General features: G+C 27.4%; 1 protein-coding gene and 5 long non-coding RNA genes across 6 annotated transcripts in view; 3 read left to right on the top strand and 3 right to left on the bottom strand.

The window, feature by feature from the left end:
* Positions 1-27845, bottom strand: part of LOC126740560 (neuroligin-4, Y-linked) — a 405662-nt gene that overhangs the window by 318122 nt on the left and 59695 nt on the right. The window lies entirely within an intron of this gene.
* On the top strand, positions 3842-4350 carry LOC126740571 (uncharacterized). The gene is made up of 2 exons (XR_007661946.1): positions 3842-3937; positions 4057-4350. It is a non-coding gene; the product is annotated as an uncharacterized LOC126740571 (long non-coding RNA).
* Positions 9557-10025, bottom strand: LOC126740570 (uncharacterized). The gene is made up of 2 exons (XR_007661945.1): positions 9887-10025; positions 9557-9830 (listed from the first exon to the last, which is right to left on the bottom strand). It is a non-coding gene; the product is annotated as an uncharacterized LOC126740570 (long non-coding RNA).
* Positions 12664-13129, bottom strand: LOC126740568 (uncharacterized). Its single transcript, XR_007661943.1, has 2 exons — positions 12966-13129; positions 12664-12909 (listed from the first exon to the last, which is right to left on the bottom strand). It is a non-coding gene; the product is annotated as an uncharacterized LOC126740568 (long non-coding RNA).
* On the top strand, positions 20537-21087 carry LOC126740566 (uncharacterized). The gene is made up of 2 exons (XR_007661941.1): positions 20537-20699; positions 20756-21087. It is a non-coding gene; the product is annotated as an uncharacterized LOC126740566 (long non-coding RNA).
* On the top strand, positions 26906-27754 carry LOC126740572 (uncharacterized). Its single transcript, XR_007661947.1, has 2 exons — positions 26906-27046; positions 27097-27754. It is a non-coding gene; the product is annotated as an uncharacterized LOC126740572 (long non-coding RNA).

The raw sequence follows: 27845 nt of genomic DNA on the forward strand, positions 1-27845 counted from the left end.
ATATTTCACACACTGTCCCTCGTCATCGCTGCAATATCCAACGGGACAGTAACAGCCAACCACGATGTAATCAGCACAACCAACTGAACCATTAACATAACTGCATAGATTTTTACAGGGGTTAATGTTGTATCTACAGACCAATGGACTCTCACAGCCTGATTTACCACAGCTGGATTCAGATAAAGCTAAAATGTTAAAAAGTTTATTAGTAATTAGATAAACTATTACACAGAATAAATAAATAAACACAAAAACCCTTTTAAAGATATTTCTTTATTGTTATACCGTAAAATTATTACTTACCTGTTGCTATTTGCAATAAAAGCAGAACTGCAATAATTTTCTTCATTTTAAAAAGTTTAACTACTTTCTAAAGCAATATGAAAATTTCAATTGCTTTTTGATCTGTAATTGTTTTTGTAATAAATTAAATTACATAAACCTATATAATAAGTATCTTAAAAATACTTAAGATTAGAATATTATCTGTTAACTATTTTGATTTTTATTACGATAAGTATTACGATATATTTGGTATGATACATAAAAACCATTAAACCAGACCTCGTGTGAAAATATAAAGTAAAAAAGCAATGAATAAATATTTTATATTATCGTTTGAAATTGAACTGAAAATTTGTTAGTCCATAAGGTTATTCAGACTAAATATTCACATCCGTTCTCTCAAATTATTTTCTTTTCTTTTATATATATATGACAATTCATCAAATTTTTTAATAATTACATCTATAATTACACTTATAATTGCCATAAAATACAATTTTTTAGACCTTTAAGCTTAAGCAAAAAAGACAAAATAATGACACAATATTATCAGGTACTATTAATTTTAATTGGTGTGTTTTTTAAGAATTTATTAAATAATATAGACATGTGTGTCCCGAAGGGAAATTCATTGTATTTTTTTTTCAATTTAATTTAGGATGAATACCACTTATCAAAATAACTGTTTACTGTGATTATTTAAAGTGTCCACCTTCATATTGTTAACTTGCTCTAGCTCATTTAATATGTGACTATATTAAAAATGTAATTCCAATATGACTGATAACTTTCCTAAGAAGATATTATTAATTTTCCGAAGTTTTGTCCAAGTATACTATTTTTCGTATACAGTAATCTTTTCATCGATATCCATAAATAATAAATTTTAATTAGGAAGGAAGGCACTAGAAAGCTGAACACCTCCATCCAATGCAACGTCCAGAAAGTATGTTAATAAAATATTAAATCAGAGCACCACATCTGTAATCTTTGGAATATCTCTTAAAGACTTATGCAGTTCTTCCCGTAAGGACAAAAGATAAATTACATATATAAACACACTATCAATTACATAAGGGCTAGTTAACTAATTCCATATAAACCTACCCTATTAACCAAAAAACAATATTGGAAATTCCGTTTGAATGCTATATCGGAATTTTCAAGCTGCCAGGAATGGAAATTCTTTATTAACACCATATCGAGTGAATGTAGTTCCATTAGTGAGCTAAGTGTTAATAAATAAAATACGGCGTGGTATGAGTAAATTATAGAACTGTATATAAGAATCCAAATGACTGGACTAATGTGCTGAAATGTCGTCTAAAAATTATATAATTCTCTTTATAGTCATTGGGTATACCAGTGATACTGCTGCAGAAAGTGATGCATTTATGATGAAAGTGATAAAAGAAGCTATTGGAATTGATCCTGTGGGTTTAAGTTAATTATTAACTTGCCTAATTACTTGTTAACTACGTATGGTATTGCAATTTTTATTCAATTTTCTTTACCAATTCTTATCTAACGTATCTCGATACAGTCCCATTTGCGGATCTAAGCTTAAAAGATATTTTCGACGTGATTTTACTTCAAGAATTCTGTAAAGTTTTGTCTTTATGTAATAATATATGGGTGTGCAGTTTTTGTGTTACAGAACCTTCTATCAAAGGGGTTCAGAAGCAAGAACGACTGGAAGAAATGGTTTGTAATACCCTAAGTAGGTTTAACCTGATCAAGTCGAAGTGTTAGAGAGGAACCAGAAAACTGCTACTAGTATTTGGAAAAAACATGGGTGTAAATATTTAAAATATTCTAAAACGTAGGAGATATTTCTCAAAGATGAGTGGTAAAAAAAGGGACTTTGTGAAACTGTGATTTTTTTATTATAACTATTCTATTCTTAGATGATTCTTCTTTTCCAATAAATGAGAAATAATCCTTTCATTGTTCGATATTGGTCCTGGGAAAATGAGTCAAAAATTTTCAATTACGTAAATTTTCATTAAGATGGCAGTCTTGCTTATAATAAGGTTATGGTAAAAGAATTTTTAACAAATACTTTTCCTGACTGTCAAAGATGTTAAACTAGCGACATTAAATAATCTCCTAGATATCTAGATTTATCCGCAAATGACTTTTATTTTTTAAGTTATTTTAGAGAGACCATTTATAAACACGAATTTAGTAACTTAAGAACCAACTTACTATTTAGCCAAAGTAGGATGTACTGCCTTTTATAAAAAAAAAAAATGAGTTTTAATTTTATTTCTCTATAGTGTTCAAATTTTTCATCTTTTATCAGAGTTTATATTTTATTTTTATTAGAATAACGCTTTAATTACCATTATGTAATCGACATCATAAAAAATATTTACAGGTTACTCATCGACAAAAAGACAAGAGAAGAAAAGGTATTTATTTTTAACAATCAACGATTATTTTAGATAATCCGTAATATTCAATTCCCCAACCTGTATATACCTATAAATGTATGTATTATATATTTAAAAAGATTAATTTGTGATTTTTATCTCAACTATTTTTGAGTTCACCCTGACGGTAGGTGCGAGATATAATTATTATTTTTACCTGAATTATCACACTTCAGTTATAATAATTATCATGCTAACGTTGAAGAGGTAATTAAACATAAGTTTTAATTGTGTTAATTTGTTCATTTAAAAAATTACTTTCAAATTTTAAAAATAAATATTTACTTTATATATACCCTTTTCTTGGTAGAAGAATTTATTTTTTCCACGCAAAAAGAGCTAATGTAACTACTAGAAGAACATCTTAAAGCTATAAGTCACTGAAAGCTACATACTTCAATTTATATACCTGGAAAAAAAATATTTGTTCCAGTCATAGGGAGCTAATTTAAATACTTGAAGAACTTCTAAAGTTTTTTCTGAAGACCTAAAGCTAGTTTACAGACTTTAATTCAAATACCTGGAAGAAAGATTTATTTTCTCCTGGCTTAAGAAATACATTTTTCTTATATTTTTCAGAGGAATATAAATGCTTGTTATAAGACAATATTGAATTGTTAGCAACTAACCATATTAAAAACTAAAAAATAATATGCCAATTTCAAAGATTTTCCTAATCATACTTTATTTTATACCTAAGAATCCATATAATTATAGATATCTATACAAAACAATAATATTGATTTAAAAACCGACGTAAATACCCGAATGATTTACCTGAAAGTAATTTTTAAACAATACCTTTTTGAAACATACATATCAATAATCTAAGGCATATGATACAAAATATACTTCACCGAAATGAAATTGGTAATACCATTGCTACATAAAAATTATATTTTTTTCTTAATACAATTCTTGTTATATTTAAATTTCGTAATCTTTGCTTCCTTTTGTAAAGTTAAGCCAGATAGTGAAGTAAGTGAGTCAGTAAATAATTGTTTTAAAACTAACGAAAATTTATTAACTATTTTTGTCCTATTTTTAGAACATTAATATATATGTCAAGATAGGTAATCTTGCCCTAGTAATGTGTTTTTTTTATTTGAACATAAATAGTCCACTGTAACGTATTATTAGTCATTGTAGGTTTACTTAGGCTTACAGAATGCAAAAACTTATTGCCGTTTTAATTTTTGTGCAAATATCAATAGGTAAGTATTCATTAATAAGTTTTTAGAAAATAATTAAAACTGTAATTCAGTTTTAGAATTTAAATTTAAGTAATTCTGGTTGGTCGACTTGTTTTTGTATATATATCTTTACATTTTAGTACTTTCCCAATTTGGCTGTGATACAGTGATCTGTAAAAGTCCTTTAGTATGCAGGAATAACTTAAACTCCTGTAGAAATCAATGCTCGTATTATCATGGTTCATTGGTTTGCACCCAAGATAATAGAATTGACTGCTACTGTCGCGTTGGATATTGCAATAATGGTCAAGGAAAATGTGTGCAAATATAGTAAAGTGTGAAGTGTGATTTCATGAAAAAAATTTGTTGTTGTGTTAATTCATGCCTTTGAGATCTACTAATAGAAAATAGAAATTTTAATTTAAAAAAATGCAGTATGTGTTTTATTTCATTTAAAAAGCTTCCCTTTTATGCTTTATGCTTGAGGGTCATAGGGAAGAATGGTATAAGAGCTTTGATAAGAAGAGTACAGGAAGAGAAAATTTATAAAGTCTGATATTTTAAGCTTAATTATTTACAAATAAATAAATGCAGCGATTTCCAAACTCAATATAGTCATCAAAAAGGTAAAAAAAATATATAAAAATTTGAAACTACCAAAATTCTACTCAAATTGTATCATGAATACATATTTTTGTGATATTAAATGCCCCAAATCTGTCTCATATTCAAAAAACTCAAAATCCTCAATTCATCAAGATATCAACTTACCATCAAAGATAACTGCAAAAAAATATACTCTTAATTCTCAAGTTTAGCGAGTTTTTTATATTCCGAATTCTGATATTCTGAATTCAATAAAATTATCCAAAAGACCGTATCTCTTCTAGTTTCGGAGATGTTGAAAAATTTAAGTTAAATTTAATAAAGTTTCTAAAGTTTTACTCAGATTCTACCATGATTTGATGATTATTTTTGGGATCTATGAAGTCAGATCAAGCCACGAGTCTCTAAGTCTCTAAATTTTCAATGCATTTTGATAATCTTGTTTAATTAGTATTACTAATAATTTTTTTTCAAAAATGACGAACTCAATTTTTGAGTAAAAAAATATTGTAAAAAATTTCATTTTTAATTTTTAAAGATTTTCAGTATTATATTTTATTAATATTTTTGTGATTAACAAGGTGAAATTACAAAAAAGCTACTGTTGAAATAAAAACCAGAAAAGGAAAAATCTTTAAAAAATATATGCCTGGAAATACTCAAAAAACAAAACAAACCTTAACTTTAACTCAATCTTCGAAATTTTTTATGTTCTAAGGATTAAGGATTGAGAGATTAATTACTAACGGTTTTTATATACTTGCGACTTCAAAACTTAATAGATTTATCTAAAAAGTCATACTTCTTATATTTCTGGATATCTTAAAATATTTGAGGCCAATTTATAATCCAAACATTCATAAAAACTTACCATTTTTTAAATATTAAAAAATGTATATTTCTTAAAGTTTTGCTCAGACCCCATATCATATCGAAGTCAAAACATGCCTGGAGGTATAAAAATTAAAAATTCTTAGCTTTACGATCAAATTTAATTTATCAAGTTCTAATTTGTAACCAAAACCAACGTTGTCACTGTAATTCGAGTATAAATACAACATTCCATGCAAGTTGCATGCTAAGGTTGGAAAGACGTTTTATACCACTTATTATATTAAAGACTAACAACTTATTTATTAACAAAATTAATTAGTAGACTACAACAAACTATTTTGATTAGAAGTTCTATTGGGTTCAAGTATCAAGGTTTCTTCTCTTTTATCTGCTTTAATTATTTAGTGTTTTTTTACTTCCTCATATCAATTTTTCCTTATTTAATTTTTTTTTTATTTTTCCTTTATTTGGTTATTCTATGTGCAAGTAGTTTTTGTTATTTTTCCAATTTATTTATAGTACCTTTTTTAAACGTTTCTACGAATATTCAGAGGCTCATTTTGTTCTTTACCAAGTTTTCCACTTTTAATTAACTTAAAATATGTAACATTTTAAAATATCTATGTCCTATTCTCTATGAGTAAATGTATAACAAATTATTAATGTTAGCACCTATTGTTTTTATCATAAGTCGCATTCTTATTATTCCTTGAAATAGAGACACAAAATTGAAATTATTAATTAAAAGTGAAAAGGCCATATTTCATAATAAAAAACAATATTTTTTTAAAATAGAATTCATCTATCTCAGATATTTTTAAATAATACACATCTACTAATTTTTTTCATTATTGATTTATATAATTAATTAAAAAAGTATTAAGAATAATTATTAAAGACTTAAAAAAGAAGAGTAAAATTTACAGAGGCCGGTATATCTGGTTAAATATATTTATAAATAAATAATAATTTATTAAGTTTAAAATGCCCCAGGAAATAGTTTTTGCTATTTGTTTCTTTTATAGAAATTCATTAAACTACATAATATTTTTATTACAAGTTCACTCTAAAAGCCTTACAATCCACTATGATTTTTAAATCCTATTTTATTGCTGTTAAAATTTAATGTTTCTATTTTATTATCAGTGTACCATAAAATAACGGACATTTTTTTATTGGTAGTTTTAAGCAATTTAACACTGTTTTAGTGTAATAAAGAGGTATAAGGTGGTAATAAATTAATTTTTATCTTAAAGCTTTAAAGTAGTATATTAGTTTAAGACAACAACTAGAATTTAAATTGCTACTAACTAAATAAAACATTTTCATTTTTAAAAAAGGGGCAGAAAATAGGATTTATTATGTATATTATACTTAAATGGAAGTACTACCTATTAGGGTGGGTCGGTTCTCTAGGTTTTTTATGCCTGTAGTAAAAAAAGTTGCCAAATAGTCCATAATGAATACCAATTTTTTACTTTTTTTTAATTTTATTATTTAACCCCCCTCCCCCCCGCCCGACCCCTAAAAAAATTAAAAAAAAATTAATATTAATAAAGACTGTTACTTCAAATAACTAAAAATAGCTTCAAACACACTCACAAAAATTTTTATTCAATTTAAACAACGTTAAGCCTCCCCGCCAGGTAAATTTGTACGGAACGGCCCCTCCCTTCAAAAATTTCGTGATGAGGCTAACACTAAACTCTTATTTCAAAGTGGAAATGTACCGATTTTAACTTGTGTATTTGTAAGAAGTCATACAAAGTTCCAAAAATGGAACAAGCTTTCCTAAACGATCAGAGAACTACACGATTAATGTCTATAGGGCAAGTAGATGCCAAAACAAGTAAAATTTTGCAGCAAAAAAAAAAGAAAAAGCAGGGACCTCTCGCGTAATATTCCGGAGGACAAAAGTCAACAAAACATTTCACCAAATCAGAAAAAAAATTAAACAAGGCATTCTATCAGATATATCAGTGCAAAGCGAACCAGACTGTGATCCACACTTCGAATCAGAGCCGTCAACTTCTACGGGCATAACCCTCGACTTTCCTGTATTAGCAAAAGCGATAGACCGAGCGGGATTATCAAGTAGAAAAGGAGCAATGATTACCAGTGGAGTTCTGGAAGATGTTGAATTGATATCCAAAACTGATCAATCTTATGTAATAGACGAGTCCAAATTAGATCGACAAAGAAAAAGGCAACAACTTGATTTACAAAAAAATATAATAAAAGATGGTACTAGTCTTCAAGCTCTCTATTTTGATGGACACAAAGAAAGAACTCTTCACATTAAAAAACAGGGTGAATCGTCATCTAGGAAAATCATTGTCGAAGAACATATAGTGTTATTAAAGGAACCAGGTAGCGACTATATAGGACACGTAACACCTAAAAACGGTACTGCAAAGACCATAGCTTCAACGATTTTAAAATATTTAACCGAAAATGAAGTATTAGTTAGCGAGTTAGTTGCGGTTGGCTGCGATGGTACTGTCATTAACACTGGGCCTCACGGTGGTGTAATACATTTGTTGGAATTACATCTTAAATGACCTTTGCAATGGCTAATATGTCAACTACATGCCATTGCGATATTTGGTTCGACATCTGGACGGAAATACCACAGGACCATTATCATTCTCGGGTTCTATCGGCAAACTTATTGAAACGTGAGCGATTACCTGTCGTGTGCTACGAAACAATCAAATTTAATATGCCTGAGGTAAATTTAAAAGAATTAAGTAGCGATCAAAAATATTTATACAAGATTTGCACTGCCATATCTACTGGAAACTGTCCATCTAATTTAGCGAATAAATCTCCTGGCAAGTTATCTCACGCAAGATGACTAACAACAGCAAATCGTATCTACATTGCGGTAAGAAATCCCCCGCCTAAATTAAAAGTGTTGACAGAATATATTCTGCGAGTATATGTGAAGATTTGGTTTCAAGTAAAAACTGTACCATTGTGCACATTTGGAGCTCTTCACCTTTGGCAGCTAACTCAATATTCAAGATATTTAAGTGAAGAACTTAAAGCTGTGGTTGATCCTGTAATTCAACGAAATGGCTTTTATGGCCATCCTGAAAATATTATACTAACGATGATCTTTGACTCACGTCGTTATATAAGAGAATTAGGGTACAGAAAAATATTAAGTTGCAGGTCGAATGAGAAAAAAATTCCTGTAAATTTGAATAGCACGATAAGAAAATTTGAAATTTCCAAGTTCAATTTTGAAGCGGAATCATATATTGATTTAATAAATTGACAAGAGTGCAAAGTAACAGAGCCATCAATGATGAAGCATCTGTCTGATGCCAAATGTCTAGATCTAGAAGCCAGATGCCAAAGTTTAATACCAAATCAGACTATGAAGTAGAAAATTAGAAATTGCTCATATAGTTGGGTGGATGGGTGGGCAGGGATGGAACTCGATGGGAGCCACCTCCCCGTGGCGAGTTCTGGGTTATTTTGTATCTGTTTATATACAAAATAGGCGAAGAGCTGCGCGTAAGTGGAAAGTTGAAAAATGCTTGTTTTTTTTAGGTTTAAGAGCTGGCGGGGGGCCTAAATATGTCTACAATTTAATATTTTTTTTTTGCGTAATTAGAGGACTATATTACATTATTTTATAGCATAGGCAAATTATTTTCTTTTTATATTTTTAGCAGGGGGTGTAAAAGCTGATGATTTTTTTTTTAAATTTGCACGAGATTATTTTACCCAATAGCAAGTTTTTAAACCACAGGTCTGTCAAAATTAAAGAAAAAGTATAAAAACGATCCACCCTACTACCTATCCTTTTAAAGTAGGTAAATAATTTATTATTTATATGTTTTATATATTAAGTATTTTATCAATATATATATATATATATATAGTTCTTTTTTTATATAAATACATAAATCAAAGAATGAAAAATTACCGTCTAGAAGCGGACTTTTGTATGCAAAATAAGTAGTAGTAGTGAATAAGGTTAAAGAGAATAAAATTAAATTAAATTAATTACTATGTAGTTTATGATTTGAATTTAGAAAAAAAAACTTAAGGCAAAGTAAGAAATAAATAACAGAGAATGCAACATATTTTATATAATTAGAATTATTTTTTTAATCAAGATAAAAGTATTACAAATTTTCCATAAAATATACTGCAAAATTTGCTTTTAATTATTTATAGACAAAAAAAAATAATACTTGTTTTATTATTTATATAAATTTTTAGGAAAATTGGAAATAAAATGATACAAAGTTTTCTAAATTAGTTGTTTAATATTCCACACATTCATTATCGTCATTTCTACAAGTTCCATCAGGACAGTAGCAACCAATAAAATTAGCAGCAGGACAGCCAATTGAACCGTCAACATATTTGCATCGATCCTTACAATAGCTTAAGCTTTCTCTGCACACCAATGGGTTGAGACAATGTACAGAATCGCAACTGGATTGGCATAACACTAGCAAAATTTATTACAATTAATAAGTATGTAATATATAAAATTGTTAGACTTACCAGTTGCTATTTGCAAAATAAGAAAAACTGCAAAAATTTTTTGCATCTTTATATGTTTCTGAGAATAAGAGTGATAAATTTAGACTATCATGTCACTGGACACATTTCGGTGTTTATATACAAAGAAATCACAGCCAATTGAATTACGTTTGTAATCAAATGATTTTTAATTATTATATGTTTAGAGATATAAGATAAAGAATGATAATTTTTCCATAAGTGTTAATTTTATTATTTATTTTTATCGCATAATTTAAAATTAAAAATAACTTTACGAAACATTTTTAAAATGTGCCTTTTTAGGTCATTATTTTATATTTTTACAAAAAAGTTATGAATAAAAAATGCACTTTGCATTGTCGATATAAAATGTTTATATATTTTTGTATATAATTTTTAACAATATTGAGCCTTAAAAAATTATTTGATTTAAAATTAAAAGAAAAAATTAAGAATAATTTAGAACTATTTAATATAAAGTGGTGAATATTAAAAAATTACAAATTGTCCTCCTTAATAAAAATTACGCTGAATGGCGTAACTGATATAAAAAATCAAATTTAATCGTTTAAGCATTTTATCTAATAACTATTTTTTAATCGATTTATTTATGTTAATTTCTAAAACCATGTTTTTCATATTATTTTTTTTTCTGAATTTTTACTTCTACTTTTTATGAAATAATATTATTTATGTATTCTTGTGAGTATTTTATGATATATTATCTTAATAATGCCAATACAATAAATTGGACCGTCGAGTTAAATAAAGAATAAAATTTTCATATTTTTCCTTACAAAGGAACCCTCGCTCATTTTTTTATAAAAGTTATTTTTAGGTCACAAAGGCAAAAAACAAAGGGTCTAAGGGACCTTAAGATATTCGATATGTATATCTTATTTAAAGATACTTTTGAGGTGGGTTTTAGACCTTAACACATTTCACAAATATTTTTTTTAAAGGGATTTATTCTCCCCATTTCCTTAAAAAATAACAATGTTATTTTCGTAATAAAAATAAGAACGTTACTGGTTTAACTTTCTTGAATAAAAAAATACGAGGATTTTCACGTTATGAGAAAAAGGAGATATACTAAAATAAGATAGACTAAGCTTTTCTCATCCAAAAAGTACTAAATATGTCTAACAAATATGACAGGAATGATATTATAAATATACGTATATATTAAACATAAATTATAAAACTTTGCGATCTAAACTTCTATGTGACAATAGCAATTAAGTTTTATGTATAACTCTAATAAGGATTTATATACGCATTTTTTTTGTTTAATTTTTGCCCGTGGTAGGTACTTTCGTTTGTGGCCTTATATGAAACAATTATACTATTATATTTTAGTGCCACTTTCTTTTTGTACGTATATTTATTAAATTAAGATAATTATATTGAGATCATTGGTGTCTTTTATATTTTTTTATACTAATAATTTTTTATACCAGTATTTTATTATTAACCAATAATCTCAGTATTATTAATATCAAATTTTTAAAGATTGAGCGATGTTTTTTAACGATGATGTAAAATTCATGAGCCTAATGCATCTTTGGTATTCTCTTAATCATATTTTTAAGTATCTGTCAGTCTGTCCTACATAAACGCCCTCACAATCCAAACATGAAATCTTAAGTATCACATCTCTCCGCAGATCCTTTGCAGTTTTTTTTTAATTTGAGAAAAACCAACATAGAGTTATCTCACTTTTAAACCCACGAATCCTTTTGCCATTTGGAGTCTTTACCACTCTTTCAGGAAGATCCAAAAAGATTTAAATCAATTATGCTATTTTTGTTATTTTCTTGTTATTTGAAATTATTGATAAATTATATTTTATGTGCATGTCGGTAGAGATAATTATTTTTTAATAAAACATCCTTTATTTTGTTTAAATTATTTATATAGAAACTAGGATGTGTTTAAGCTGGCTAGTTAGTTTAACTAAAGAGGAGCTTATTAGAATTTATATGGGGGAAGCAGATAAATCATGAAGCAATTTCATAAAAATTAAAAGAAATGTGCAAATTTAATCGCTCAAGTATTGATTTTTAATAACAGTTTTGAATAAAATCCTAAAAATTTTCAACAATAAAAGGAGAACATATAAGATGCATCTTTTTTTTAGGAAATTTGACATAAAAGATTTTTATAGTAAATAAGTTATTATTAGACGCCGCTTTTGATGCTAAACTAATTTTAAAAATACTGCAGACATCGTTTTTTACTTTAAACCAAAAAAGGGTTAAATAATCTTAATATCAAAAAATATCTATTTTCTTCAAAACTGTTGGATGTAGGTATCATTTATAAATTACGCTTTAATTTAACTTAAAAGTCAAAATTTACTTAATGTTTTAAAAAATTAAGGCTTTCATCAAATCTAATTTTTTACCAACCCTGTGTAAATTATTAAAATAAAAAAAACGGAATTTAATTTTTTCTACAAGTCAATAATATATTCTTATATATTTGTCCTTCCATTATCAGCTCCCCATATGAAATAGTTATAGCGTCACCATTTATAAAGCAAAATTGAACTTTTCCTGAATTTGATCTCAGCGGAACATGTACTAAAATACATGCAATAAAACTTACTCTATCAGATTTATTTTGTTAATTAACTAATAATACCTGGAGACTCTCCAAATTAATAAAAAATTTTAATGAGTTATTTTTAGTATTCCTAGAGAGAAACTAAAGTAACTCTTTCCCGAAAATATAAAAATAGCGTGGAATAACACAGAAATTTTCTCTAAATTAATTTTCTTAGTACCTTTATTTATCACTAAATTATATAAACAATTTTTTTTTCAAGATTGGTCAATACTCAACACATACATTGTCAATTCTACAAGTTCCATCGGGACAGTAACAGCCTCTTACGTTGTCTTGAGTACAGACAACTGAACCATTACGATAGCTGCATAGTTCTCTACACTCATTTAGATTTTCTTTACAGACCAATGGACTAATACAGTTTATTGTATTGCAGTTAAGTTGGCAAAGTACTAAAATGTACAAAACAAAAGTTAAAAAAAACCGCAACAAAATTTTGTGAAATTACCTGTTGCTGCCTATAAAACAAGAAAAACTGCTATGATTTTCTGCATTTTTATTAAAGCTTAAGTTGTTTAGATGCTTACGTTACTAATTTCAGACTGTGTAAGCATTTGCGATTTTTGCATTTATATAAGAAATTATTGTCCACAGGATCATTCAAAAATACATAAAAATTAAACCTTAAAAAAGCGAGATAAGATAATTGTATAAAAGATAAGAATTTCCAAAAGGTATTTCCCTTAGTTTTGTTTGCTTTCTGGCAAAATAATTATTAAATAATAATTTAAGATTATAATTCCAAAATCATAAAATTTATTTTAACAAAAAGTAAATATTAAAGTGCAATTCCCTCGAATTTATTATAGCTATAATTAAATATTACGATTTATAATTTAAAATTCTCGTAACAAGTGTTTCAATGTAAATAAAATATTAAATAAAAGGCTTTTTTATTAATTATGTACACAACGGTATTATTTCTTTGATCAAATATTTAAATAAAAAAATATTGCAGCTATTAAAATCTTATGAATTTTAACCCTTCTTTCTTTAAAAGCCAGATTAATTTATTCAATTAAAATACTTTAATTAATTAGGTAAATAGAGTGTACTATGGGAAAAAAATTAAACCATATTATAGTTTAGATAGACAACGCTAAATTAAAAATCTTAGGGTTGCCAAAAAGATACAAACCAAAAATTATTTTTTTAAATATGTATAAAATGAGTAGGATAAACAGAGCTTTATTTTATTTACATATTTTTTAAATTTGCATATGGCATTGCCAGATAATTAATTTTTTTGTAATTTTTTTTATGAATTAGGACGTTTTCAGTTCATCTCACCCTTCTATAAAGCAGATTCCAAACATGCTCTATTGGATTTAAATCCGGACTGCATGCTGGCAGACTGATATCGACCTCTCGAAGATAATTGATAACTATTCTAGCTACATTATGAGGGCGTAGGGTGCACGTCTTAAAATTACTGTTTTTTCATTATTTTTATTTTATTTGTTAATTTAAATGGATGCAATATTATGTTATTTTGATTTAGGTCCGAAGATGCCTTTAGGGGTGAAATGCGGGTAACCTATTTTTAATTTAAACATTTATAACAAATGTTTTAGACTTTTGACCAAACTTGAACCCATTTTTAAGAAAAAATTAATAAGTTTTAGTATTGTATCAATTATTCTTATCATTATTACTTCTTTAATTATTATAATTAATAAAATTAATCTCACTTTGTTATTAAAAAAATGAGAAGAAATATTTTAAAACAGTCCAAATCATATTTTTTTATCTCCATCACAGTCTTAAATATTTAAAAAAAATTATATTAAAATATTATTGTCTCATTAACTCACATTGGATAAGTTATACCAAAAAAGGTTATTTTTAAAGGACCCAGAGCGTAATTTAGAAATGAGAATGGAGTGTGTCAAAAATATAAAAACGTTTAAGGCACATTTTCTTTTCATCTTTTTATCTTTATGAATATCTTTTGTATAAGACTATGTAAAAAAAGGTAATTAAACTTGTATGTAGTCCTAGTTCAGTTCGAATAATATTTGAATAATCTGCTTAAGATGCTGACAACTTTAACGAAACACCTATCTAAAGCAAAATAAAGAGTTTGGGTTATTATTGAAATAGTTGTCTGCATTAGAAAGCCAAAATAAAGGTGAAACAATTCTTCAATTCTTTCAATTTATAATTATATACATATATTTTTTTAACAATTATAAAAATATTTTTAAATTAGCTGTTACAAATAGCTATAGGCTGACATTTCCTATAGGCATTCATACATAATCCGGGTGCAAAATAGCATCCAAGAACAACGGGTGGAATGCATAAAAAGTAGTATATGCTAATGCTTCAAGTATGTACTACATTTCTAAAGTTTATACTACACTAATGAAGCATTTACTACTCTTTGTAGCAGAAGAAGGTGCTATGTTTTGGAAGTATCTACTAGTTATAGCAGTATTTACTACAGTTTAAATGAAGTTGGTATTTGATAAACTTCGGCCCTAGCAATCAAAGTGTTTTAGTAAAAAATTGCAGTTTTTATAGATGGGCATCGTCAAAAAGTATACAAACAAAGAAGAGAATATAATAATGACGATTTATATCGAAAATTATTTAGGTAATTACTATAAATTTAATAGATTTTTCTATCCCAATCATCTAATCACGCTTTGGTATTTTAGATTTAACAGAGAGAATGTAGGGTGGCTTGGATATTATTTTCTCCAAGATGATAATGAACCGGTGGAAACAAGGGGTGGAGCCCTGTTACCGACTCGGAAAATGAAGGTTTTTTTGAGAAATGTAGGTGTTTCTAGTAAATTAACTTTGTAATTTAAAAAATGTAAGTAAATTTTCTTACAGGAGATCCTGGATTTCAGCAAGGAGTTGGTGTTGATCTAGGCGTCAATCAAAGCACTATTTCCAGAACCTTAGCCACAGTATCTAAAGCAATTTATTCAAAAAGAAAAAATTGGATAAAGTTCCCCAACACTAACAAATTGCTTAGAGTTGCTATTAATAAGGGAGCACGTGGTGAGCGAATGCCCAGGGTTATAGGTGTTATTGACTGTACCTATGTAAAAATAACAAAACCATCTATTCACGGTGATGAATACGTGAACAGAAAAGGGGTATGCTCAATAATAATGTTCAAGCTACTTGTAATGCCCGAGAAATGTTTACAAGTGTGGATGCATCTTGGCCAGGCTCCGTACACGATAGTCGAATTTGGCGAAACTCTATAGTGCACGGAATTATGTATAATAATGTGCACGAAGCAGCTTTATTAGGTGATGAAGGATTTGGTGTTGCCCCGTGGTTATTGACACAATATGAAAATCCAACTACACCAATGCAAGAAAATTATAATTTAATCCATGCAAAGGAACGATGTGTCATAAAGCACTGCTTTGGTCAGTTAAAACGGCGTTTTCCTATGCTCCAGTATACTTTTCGCCTAAAAACTGAAAACATTCCGGAACATATTGTGACTGCATTTGTACTCCATAATATAGTTAAATATCTACGAGATCCATACCATGATTTTGATCGAATTGAGATGGAAGTTCAGCATCTCAATAAGCTAATACCAGAATGTAATCAAGCACAAATTCGAAATCAAGGTACACAGCGCAGAAATGAAGTTGCCGAGTCTTTATTTCGTAATGATAACTAACATACCTAATAATTTAAGGTATTATTATTAATATGATAATTATATACTAAATAGGTAACTAATGAAATATTCAATAATAAACTAAGTATAAAAAAGTAACAACTAAATAAACTAATTATTTCAATTTTAAGTTTGTGACAAAATATCAAACTATAAAAGAAATAAATGGATACTACACCTCATATTATATTTAAATTATGGGTTCATACGTAGATTTTATATTCCTGTTAATAATCCAACATGTCCCGCCTAATTAAATGGTCAACTAACTGCCGACCAGCTTTGGCAAAATTTACCAATGCAATCGCGGCCCGTTCCTGAGCTTCGGCTGAAGACTGTTGAGCTCGAGAAGCAGAAATTTGGGCTTCGGCTGCTTCAATTTGTTTTCGTAGACAGGTCTTTAGTAGTTGAATAAGTGCTTCCTCCTTATCAGCTGCTTTAGAACCTTAGACATGCACCTGGTACTCTGTGTAGAACTGGGTTTTCTCCTACATTCCATAAGTCGTTGAATTTTTTTTGCCATTCCGTCAGTACAATTCTTTTAATTCCAGTTTTTTTCAAGTCAACTATTTTCTTAACTTTTGTTTTCATGTTATTAAACTTTTTCAAAATTTGTTTTGTGTCTAGGTTTTTTTCAGTTGTTAATTTTTTAGTGCAACTTCTTTTTATTTTTTTATTTTTGGTGTCATCTTTTTATCAAATAAAATTTGATAACTTTCAAGTAGAGTAACAAATAATACTTATTCGTTTTTATCTTGTCCTAGCTCTTTTGTTGCATCGGAATCTGAAGAATCACTCGTAGTTTAACCAGTATTATAATCACTGAACTTCTAAAAAGTTTGAATTCAAACCGAATTACACGAACATACTTAATACTAATAGACGCACTGATAGAAAAACGAGTTTTGACAAGTGTCTTGTCAATTTTGAGAACTTTGACACGCGCTTACTGCGACACTAGTAGATACTTTTCTCTTAAGTAGTAGGTACTTCTGTTGGGCCGTACAGTGTAGTATTTACTTCATAGGCAAAGTAGATACTTTTATGTAAAAGCAAATGCTACAAAGTAAATACTTTTTAGCGAAGCATTAGCATCTACTACTTTTTATGCATTCCACCCAACGTGTTGAGTGCAAAGCATAGTTTGATTACGTCTATTATTGCAGCCATTAGTATCCTCCCTACAAACTACACCTGGTTGTAGAGGAGGATGTAAGACGTTGGCGCATATCAGGACTGGGTTTTTATCTTGGGATAGCGCTAAGATATTTTATACATTGAAAATACATTGAACAATATATTTACGTACCAAAAGCTATTTATAAAAGTACCGCAGGAACTAAAACCTCGTTCATTTTGCAATTTTTATTTCCAAAATTACTTAAAATGGCATAAATTTTAATGATGATAAAGACTTTTATGCACTGGTATTTATACAAGAAATTTGAATATGTAAATTGAGTTTTTTACCCGGGTAATGCCTCGGCCATAAAAAGATTAAAAAATATAATTAAGTAAACATGGTATTTATTTTTATGATAATTGTCATAAAACAATGACTTCTATAAAATAAACTGAAGGGGCAAGAAGGTTTAATAAGTGTGGGATGAAAGGTGATAAAATTAAAAACAAATTTTGTGGTATATTTGATTAATATTTGCTATAATATTTTTTAAATAGTGCAGTATTATCTTGTTTTAATATAAAAAATTTCATTAAATTGTTTTCATTTAAAGAATAATTAAATTTAATAATTTTTATATAAAAATTTAAAATATTAAACGTGTCATAAAGTATCCATATTTTTGCACTTCAAAAACTTAAAGAAAAACAACTAGGAAATTAAACTCTCTCTGCTGTAAGGAGAGGAAAAACCCATATACTTAAACTCTATTTGCAAAGAAAATAATTTAAAAAATTAATTGGTCTGTTCTTTAACATTTTACATTTACATCTAACAAATATTATAATCTAAGTCATTCTAACCAAATAAATATGTTTTTTGATAACTTAAAAGAGAAAGTTAGCTTTAATAGCTATTTTATTATTAATAATATATTTTTTTTAATAATTCAGTATTTCTAAAAATTTATGAATATTTGAATGGAATTAAAACCAATGCTACTGGAGTTGTGCAGTACTTTTGTTGATAAATACATTTTTTACATGATTGAGGTTTGTATTAGGGATGAGTATTTTACTACTATGTAGAAAACTATAATTGGCACACTATTACCAAAAACTTAAAATCTCAGTGCATTTAATGGTTTAAAAATAACAAGTATCTTGTTTACCTAATTAAAGGGGCTTGAAAAAGTTTTGTTTAATCATAAGGATAATTATTTTATTTCTAATAACGTAATTTAGAAAATCCATAGAGTTTGCTTACACTTATGTATTACACGATATTATTTGTGCTTATGGTAAATATTAAGTACCCTTGTACTTTTAAATTACTTTTTAGTTATTTATTTAAGGCCTTCAAATTTTGCAATATACAGGCATACACAAATTACACTCCAACATCTTTATGCTTTGATTTAGAAAATATAAATTTAGCGGCTTCATTGAGATTTAAACAAACTTTTTCAAATATCATATATTTTCGTTACAGTATTGATTCTTGATAGTAGGCGACAAGGTTTATGTGAGCCCTTGGTTCCTAAAATTTAAATATTATAGTATGGTTTTCTTTTTAATCAGAAAAGTCAATAAAAAATCATAGTCTAAAACGAAGTCTAGAATTTAAATGGTTTACAACAGTATACATTGTGTACCATTCATATACGTTCCCAGAAAATACACGCATGTTTTTGAAAGATTGTTAAAACTTAATTGCTTAAATATGGAATATCGAATACAATTGCAGCTTTTTGTATTCGTCAACAAAATATTAGTCAAAAAAATATGCGTGCAACTCATGTTGTTTATAGTACTAATATTTAGATATAGCTTTCTAAAAATATGGCTAAAAAAAAACTAGGCTAAAAAAAATTGTATTAAAATAAAAACTCTAAAATGTCATCACTTAAAACTGCATAGTTGGAAATGGGTTTTTCTTATATTTAATAAATTTGACGGATGTTTGTCAAACTTTTGCTTTGTTCAGCAAGTCGCTTAAAAATTTTGCAGTGATTATTTAAAATAAAAATGCTGTTAAGCCTAAAATAGCGACTGCTATGATTGCGTTGGTTTAAGATAGAAGAAGTGGACATGGTAACATTATCACCACGCATTAAATAATACTATGCACCCCATGTACTCATGTTTTTTAAAAACTAAAGGCTAAATTAGGGTAGATGGTACTAGCCCTCAAAACTTGTTCATCTTTCAAACTCTCCAAAATTGTCATGCTACAGATCTAAAAATTACAAATCGACTTTATCATCATTCCTAACTTATTAAAAGTATTATACAGGAGACGACAAAAATATGGAAGAAATTCAATGAAAATTAAATGAGGCCGTGTTCGAAAAAACCTGTGCGAGGGTTTTTTTTGCCTGATTTAATATTTTTGGTTGCGTATTTTTTTAACAAAACTCATGTAGTCTTGTTCAATACCAACTTTCCTATTTTAAATAGAACACCCTGTATGTTATTATATTTTTAGATTCTACACCAAATTATAAACATTTTGATGTATCACGTGTCATATTTTTATTCAACTATGTCCAAGATACGCGGTTTTGAAAATTGCTGTTTTTATTAAACAAAACACGTTTGACCTTAAATGTTTTTTAACATGGTTTATCGGTATACTTGATTTTATGGTGAATCCCAGGTACGAACCTAATAATACATTCGGTTAAAAAAAATCCCTTTGTTATACGGAATTGTACAAGGCTATAATCAATTGCTTCAATTTTTGTATCTTTTTTTATAAAGCTTATAAATAAGCAATATTTAAATACCTTTACCCATTTCGGCTGTACCATTTTTCAAATAAAATACTGTTTGAGGCGGAGATGTAAAATATAAATAAACCCACTAATTTTATTTGATTCTACTAAAAGCTTTTAATCGTTTTAAAGCGTCATTCTGTAGAAATCACGTAATAAATAAATTGTTTAGGGGTACAATGGTAACAAAGGGTGTTATATATTTAAACATTTTTAAATAAAGGTAATACTATTTACATAATATTACCCAATAAAACAACTACATATCATAAAAAAAAAACAATACAATCTAAGATGTCTTTTATTTGTGCTTTTTCATTTTATTTACTACAAAAATTTTACCAGAACTCAAACACAATAATATTCATTAAAATAAATATTGTATTTATCTGCTTACGTTTTAAAACAAAAAAAAACCTAAGCAAAACACCAAGGCAATATTTTAAACAAATACGTTTAAACAATAGATCGGCGAGGCTAATGTGGGAGTCAACAAACTCATATTTTTTTTTACTTATAAAGTAGCCCACAATTAGTACATCTCACATTACAATCAGATTGCAAATTGCATCACACAAAATGAAAAAAATTATTGCGGTTTTTCTTCTGGTACAACTAGTCGCCGGTGAGTACATGAATTTTAATATTTATATTAGTATTTTAATAATAAATCTGTTTTAGTATCTTGCCAGGACTATGTTAATGATAAATCGTGCGATGAAATAGTATGTGAAAATCCTTTGATTTGTAAAACTGGCACCAATCCATGCGTAGATATGTGTGGAAGTACTTCTTGCACCAGGGAAGCTATCATTGGATGTTATTGCCCAAACGGATATTGTCGCAGTAATAAAACATGTATTCTCAAAACTTAAGGAATTTTAGGTTATTTTTTAAACCGAAGTATCAAATATATATTTAGAAGCAAGCAACGGAGATTTTTTTTATACAAAATTTTATTTTCGTTTGTATGCAAAATTATATTTTCTAAAAAATATATGAATAATATCTCATTAATTTTTTATATATACTTACATTAAAATTATCTAAGGGACGAGAATGAAAATCCGCCTTATTCTTAGACGAATAAATTTGTTTCCGAAATAAATTGTATTTATTATTTGTTAGACATACCTGATTACAGTCATTATATACAGGGTGATTGATGGTTGATGGTACCTTAGACGTTTACGGAGAACGGAAAATAATTTTTTTTTGAAAATTTGACAACAACGAGTTATCTACTGCATTGGTCAACTAGATCCTTCTGAAATACAAGCAGCGACAACACATGCTGTACAACGCAGGATTTTGAACTGCTTAGAAGTCAGTGGCAATCATTTTGAAAATTTATTGTAAATTACTTATAATCTTGTATCATTTTTAAGTTGTAAACCAAATTGTATAAAGTTATTTTGTATTCGCACAAATTTTCTTTTATCCATTGTTTGTAAATTCGGGTACATTTCTTTGAATTTTCTGCATGTTCTTGCTACAATTTTGTCACATTGTCCATAAATAATAAATAGATTCATCAAAACTTCATTTGAATAACTATTTCTTTCCATTTTAATGAATTTTTAACTCTTTATTTAAAAAAAACACCCAAGCGTATTTACTATTAATCAACTAAATGTCACTGTTAAACATCAATAGCATAGCATTGTTTCATCATGACCTTTCATGGCCAACTAAAGCAAATATGTCAAAATATTCCGATTTTTACAGAAAATTGCTTTTATTTCCGAAATCGAACTACTTCGATATAGGAATATAGTACCTTTTTAGACAGGGATTTTAATTTCCTCTTAGAATATGTTATAATATACAGGGTGTTCTATTTAAAAAAATGCAATTTTTACCATTTTTGTATCTAGCGGTAAAATCACTAATTTTGAGCAACCCTGTATAACGTAATATAAATTTTCATAGTGAAAAATAATGTACAATACGTCCATAAATTACGTTTATAATTTCAAGATTCTGCGCGTTCTAGTACCGCAGTAATACAAATTTATTAGGATCTATGTTTTCGTCAAAAAATAAAGAAAATAATTAATTTCTCGAAAACCACTAAAGATAGGTATAGGAACACCTTATACAGAACCAATCATAAAGTGATAGCGGATCGGAAAATAAAAAAATATACAGGGTATTCCATTAAAAATAACAAAGTTGCTACTACTTTTTGGTATAAGCGGCAACGCTGCATCGCTAAAAATATTTTTAATCGTTAGATCATCAGCCAAAAGCCATGTTGCCAAATTTTCAAGAAAAAGTTATTTTCCGTTCTCCGTAAACGTCTAAGGTACCATCAACCATCAATCACCCTGTATAATAGACTATTATATTCTTGTATTTTGTATTAAAATAAATAATCATAGATATTAAGTAGACATTTTGAGCATACCTTTTAGCAAAATTTACTTAAGCCAAGAATAAGTGAAAGAATGTAAGTATTTGCATTCTCCTTGGTACTGCATCTAGATGACTGTTGATGAACCAAATTAGGATGATTCCTGTACTTTACATCAATTTAAGTATTCTGTTAGGGTTTTGAATAAAATAGCATGATAAGTTCTTCTACCTTATATCTTTAAAAACTAATAAACTAAAAAAAATAACTGACCATTTTACGCCATACATGAATGATGAACTTTTTTTCTAGATCCCAGTAGAATAGTCCAGATTTTGAAATTTGTATCTGCTGTATACTTAAGATAGCACAAAATTTACATTTTTTTACAAATACAATTAATTTTAATTTCACAACAAAAAATTATTTTAATTTCAGCATAAAATATATTTTATATGAGTTTCTTTTCAGCTTTTAAGCAAAAAAGTTAGAGTATGAAATGGTGGCATTTAGTATTATAATTATTAATAATAATGACAACTTAAAGCCTTAGAGTTATTATCAGCAGTTACTCACTAGTTGTCATTTCAATTTTTTTTTCATATATTGAAATATACCTATATTGAAATTATGTGATTCTTCACAAATAATTTGACCACCACTTAAATGCAACATAAAGAAAAAAAAATATTTAAAAAAAAATTACATTAAATATTTTAAATCTGGACCTGACAGCTGAAAAAAATGTTAATATTATGACAGTAAAGTTTCTTACAAACCTATAATTAAATTTATTCAATAAATGCAAAAGGTTATAAATATACTAAAAAAAATAATTGTATTTATTTATATAATTGATTTTATGAATGCTTGGATTGTTTTATTGAAAATGCTTGATCCACCACAAGTTTTTTCTAATGTTTTCTTGGGTAATTTATTATTTTTTAAAAAGGACAAAAATTTGTAATATTGATATAAATAAAAGATCATTATATTATAAAATAAATATTTGAAGATAAAATTCTCTAATTTCTTAACTCTTTATTTTCTTTAATTCTTTGCAGCCATTATGATTATTAATTTATTAAAGCATTAAATAGAATAACATTTAAGAATCATAATTCTATGACAAATTTTTTTGCCTTAAGGAACCCCATAAACAAAATTGGAGAATAGTTGAATAGAAGACATTGTAAGAGAATGTGTATATAAAGATTACAAATAGGGGAAGTCTTTATCTCCAAGAAAAATACATGTAGGTTACTTAGCTAAATGTATTATGCATTTCGGCTATGTAAACAGCCATCGTCAGATACTAAAATAAAATACAGGTAATTCAACACAGTTTTAAAAAAGAGTTTATTCGCTATAACAATACAGATTTAGAACTTACCAGAATATTACAAAAAACACATACGTTCACCAAATAAAAGAAAAATTACCCGTTATCGGGAATAAAAACAACAATAAATAAAAGAATTAAAATTAAAAAATAGTATAATAAGGACATCTACGATTCAAAATATAAAATTTATACTTAGGACGATACAGATTTCTACATATTAAAAGAAGGTACTATAAGGAACTATTGTATATTAGCGTTGCGTTAAAGAGAAGATTCTAAAAATTGGTCAAAATTGGAAAAGACAAGTTGGTGAATATAGAGCTAATAACTGCAATTTTTGCATTGCAAGACCAATAAGCAACTTACCTTGGAGTTATCAATCCAATTTTGGTAGGAGTAATTATACTACTTTTATTAGACTTATCTGTAGTCATGGAGATGTAAGATACCCCTTACACAAGACAAAGGTAGTCGAAAATTCGTACTATGTAATATGCAGTAACAAAACTGCTTTTCACGAGTTATTGGTTCTTTGAATGTCAATTAAACCAATGAACTTTCACTTTTTTAAACCAAAAACTAGCAAAAATAAATCTGCTACCAACGAATGCGGGTAATTTGGTAAATATGTCCAAGGAAGACAGAGAGTTAACTAGTTATTAGTTAAATGTATACAAATTCCGGCAATAAAAGCTTTAAATGAGTTCTCCTATATGTTTCACTTAATGTAACAATCCCTACTTTCCCAATCGGTTCAGTGTTGTGCGTATACATATATGTCGCCTTGACCGATCTCTTGGCGTGAAAAGTATATCCATGTCTAAGTCCTATTAAGTATGAGTACTGTATTAAGTATATGTTAATATACATATATTAAATATATTATTATATTATATTATATGAGGAGTTTGGGTGCAAAACCGAATATATATCCACTTTTCACCGAAAATTGTTTTTGATGGTTTTTGGTTCTTTGTTATCATTTCTATAGTTTCATATATTTGTTTGGAAGCAAAACCGAATAAATCCCATTTAAAACACTAAGCAAACTTCGACATTTGGAGCAAAACCAGATATATCATGTCAAATAAAAGTGTTTTTTGTTCATAAGACATCCATTAAGACACCAGTCGTTACAACAAAAGAAAAATACGTTGAAATATATTCGGAAGTGGGTTTGGTAAAAACACTAGGCCTTGACTGGTAAATGTATAATGTTAAAGAACTAGAAAAGGTATATAAAAAAATTAAGGGAATTTCGGAATGCAAAAGTCTCAATTTTATCGGTTTACATCATTCGGTAACACAGTTTGGGAACCATTTCTTAAGAAGGGAAAATCAAAAGCCAACATACAGCTTAGCACGCTACCATTAGATAATTCCATACCAGAAAAAAAGTGTAAATCATTTGATGGAGCACTTTGAAGATGATTGGGGAAACAGGAAAGATTTTTTGTGGTACAAGAACCTATTATACTTATTACTTTTGTCAAATTAATTAACTTGATCCAGTTTGTTTAAATAGAATTAAATATATATTTTTGCTTACTATGTCTCATTTGTGTGTAAAAACGGATATATACAAACTTTTATTTTTAATAATGACAAATTGTTAATTTTTTTTGGTTCTTTTTATGTTAATAAATTAAGTCAACCCCGCTTAATTAAAGCTATTTTCTTAAAATATTACTATTTTTAAATATAAATACACAGGGTGTTTTTCGTGTTTCCTGAATGAAAATTTTCTGAAAGTGGATATATCCGTTTATGCACGCGAACTCCTCATATATTAGGCATTTATTTTATTATGTATAGTATTAAGTACTGTAGATAAAATACAACATGCATATAGGTTAGGTTTAGGTAGTAGCTGAACGCACTGTGTGCAGATCCACCATAAAAAGGGAAATACAACTTCGTTAAGCCATATTTTTAAAGGAGGTATCTTATATTTCAGTGTCAAATAATAATTCTGACTTTTCTATTTAATTTCTTGCTGAAAATAACCAAAAGGTTTTATAATCAATTTAATAATTAATACTTATAATATATAAAGAAGGCATTTTATTTAGTTTATTAACAATTCAATAGTCGTTGTCTAGTCATGTTTTTAAAATTAATATAGCCCCTTTAACAAATACTTGATATGAACTAATTATTTTTTATCCAATACAAATATTTTTTTTCTTTTCTTAATATTTAGTTTTTAATTATTTTCTTTTAAATATTTTCATAATCATATGACAAAATATTTATTTTGTATTTATTATCACGATTTTTACAGTTTTTGCAATAATTTTAATTATTGCCATAATTACAGAATTCATAAATCAGTTCAACCAGAAAAACTAATTTTCTTATGGCTGGAGTTTGAAATCGTAACAAACACGAAATGCTTTGTTATGAAAATAAGCAACGATTACCATTTTATTTGATATTAAGGAGAAACTCGGTTCAAATAAACTCTGTTGTCGTAAACATACCCTTATTTATTAGCAACTCTTCATCAGTACTTTCATCTTACTCGCATTTGCTGTCTATCTTTAAAATGTTTTCAAGATAAACAACAAAGCTAATTTCAATGTAATTAAAATTGATGCCTTTAGCTCAAGGAAAATTAAATTAAAATATGTATGAAAATTATGCTAATTCTAGTTATACATATTAAAATATATTTTTGTTTCACTAAAATTTTTAATACTTCCTTAAATCTTTTTTTATTTTTAGTTTTAGCAGTCTTATTTTAAAAAGAATATTTTTTATATTTTTATTTTTAAATGGTTTCTTCCTCTTTTTCAAATAAGTCTAACCAACCTTATGTGTTTATTTTTTTATCCTTTTTTAAACATCTTGTAACATTTTCTTTAAAATGAATAATATATGATTAAGTAGTTTATTCTTGTTTTTCCATGTTTATTTACTTTGATAAATTATTCTTAGTTTCTGTTTTAAGGTAATATCACCATGTTTATTGAATAATAAAGATGATTTTTGGCATCATATTAATTATATTTAATATTTAAATACTTACCTTATTATTTTAAAACAAAAAAGGGAGGGATTAGATAAAGTAGTATACATAATCCTTTTTTAATAAAATTCCCCTAATCCATAGATAGACACGGTTAATGAATAAGCAAACATTAATATTCATAAATTTTATTTCTTTATAAGCGAGCACTCAAGTCGTCTAGTATCATTTTAAGTAACGCGTGAACATCAAGGATGAAAAAAATTATTGCAGTTTTCCTAATGTTACAACTAGTTTTTGGTAAGTAGAATTTTTTTTTTAAGTACTAACATATAATCAAAATATTTTAGGGTTACTTGCAGAAGACCCATGTGCTAGCATAAGATGTAAAAGCCCTTTGGTCTGCAAAACAGGTACAAATCCATGCATAGACAAGTGTGGAATTAGATCTTGCACCAAAGAAGCTCTTATTGGATGCTATTGTCCAGATGGATACTGTCGCAGCCCTAACGGAATATGTGTTAATGAAACGTAAAAATATCTTAATTTCAAAAAGTAATTAAATTAGATTATATGATTAAGGTATATGCTTTCTCATTTATTTTGTTGTTCTAGTGTTATAAATTAGGTTAGGTGAGTCGATGTACCTCACAGTTAAGCAAAAGTATAAAAGAGTAATGTTTTTTTATAGAACACTATTTATGCTTTAATTCTTGCTTTATTGTACTATGTGCAAATCTTTTAAGTTACAAAATTAACACAAATTCAAGCACGGGTATATGTGGAACTAGTTTTTGTAACTAAGCAGCTGTTATCGGATGCTATTGTGCAAATAAATCTTGTTGCAGATCTAGCACACCTGTATTGTTGAAACTAAATAAATTAAACAATTTCATTTAAGACAATTTGTTGCATAAAATATATTTAACAAATATGTAACTGCTATTATATAATTTAAAAAATGTAAATTGATAACTTTCTACTCAATATAAAACCAGCATCTTTTAATTTTTTTTACTTTTTTTTCCTTTGTTTTTCAAATGCTCCTAACGTTAAGTAACTGTTTTGTATCCCAACAAAATAAGCGAATTTTCTTTTT

Source organism: Anthonomus grandis, chromosome 9 (assembly GCF_022605725.1).
Source record: "Anthonomus grandis grandis chromosome 9, icAntGran1.3, whole genome shotgun sequence".
NCBI lineage: Eukaryota > Metazoa > Arthropoda > Insecta > Coleoptera > Curculionidae > Anthonomus > Anthonomus grandis.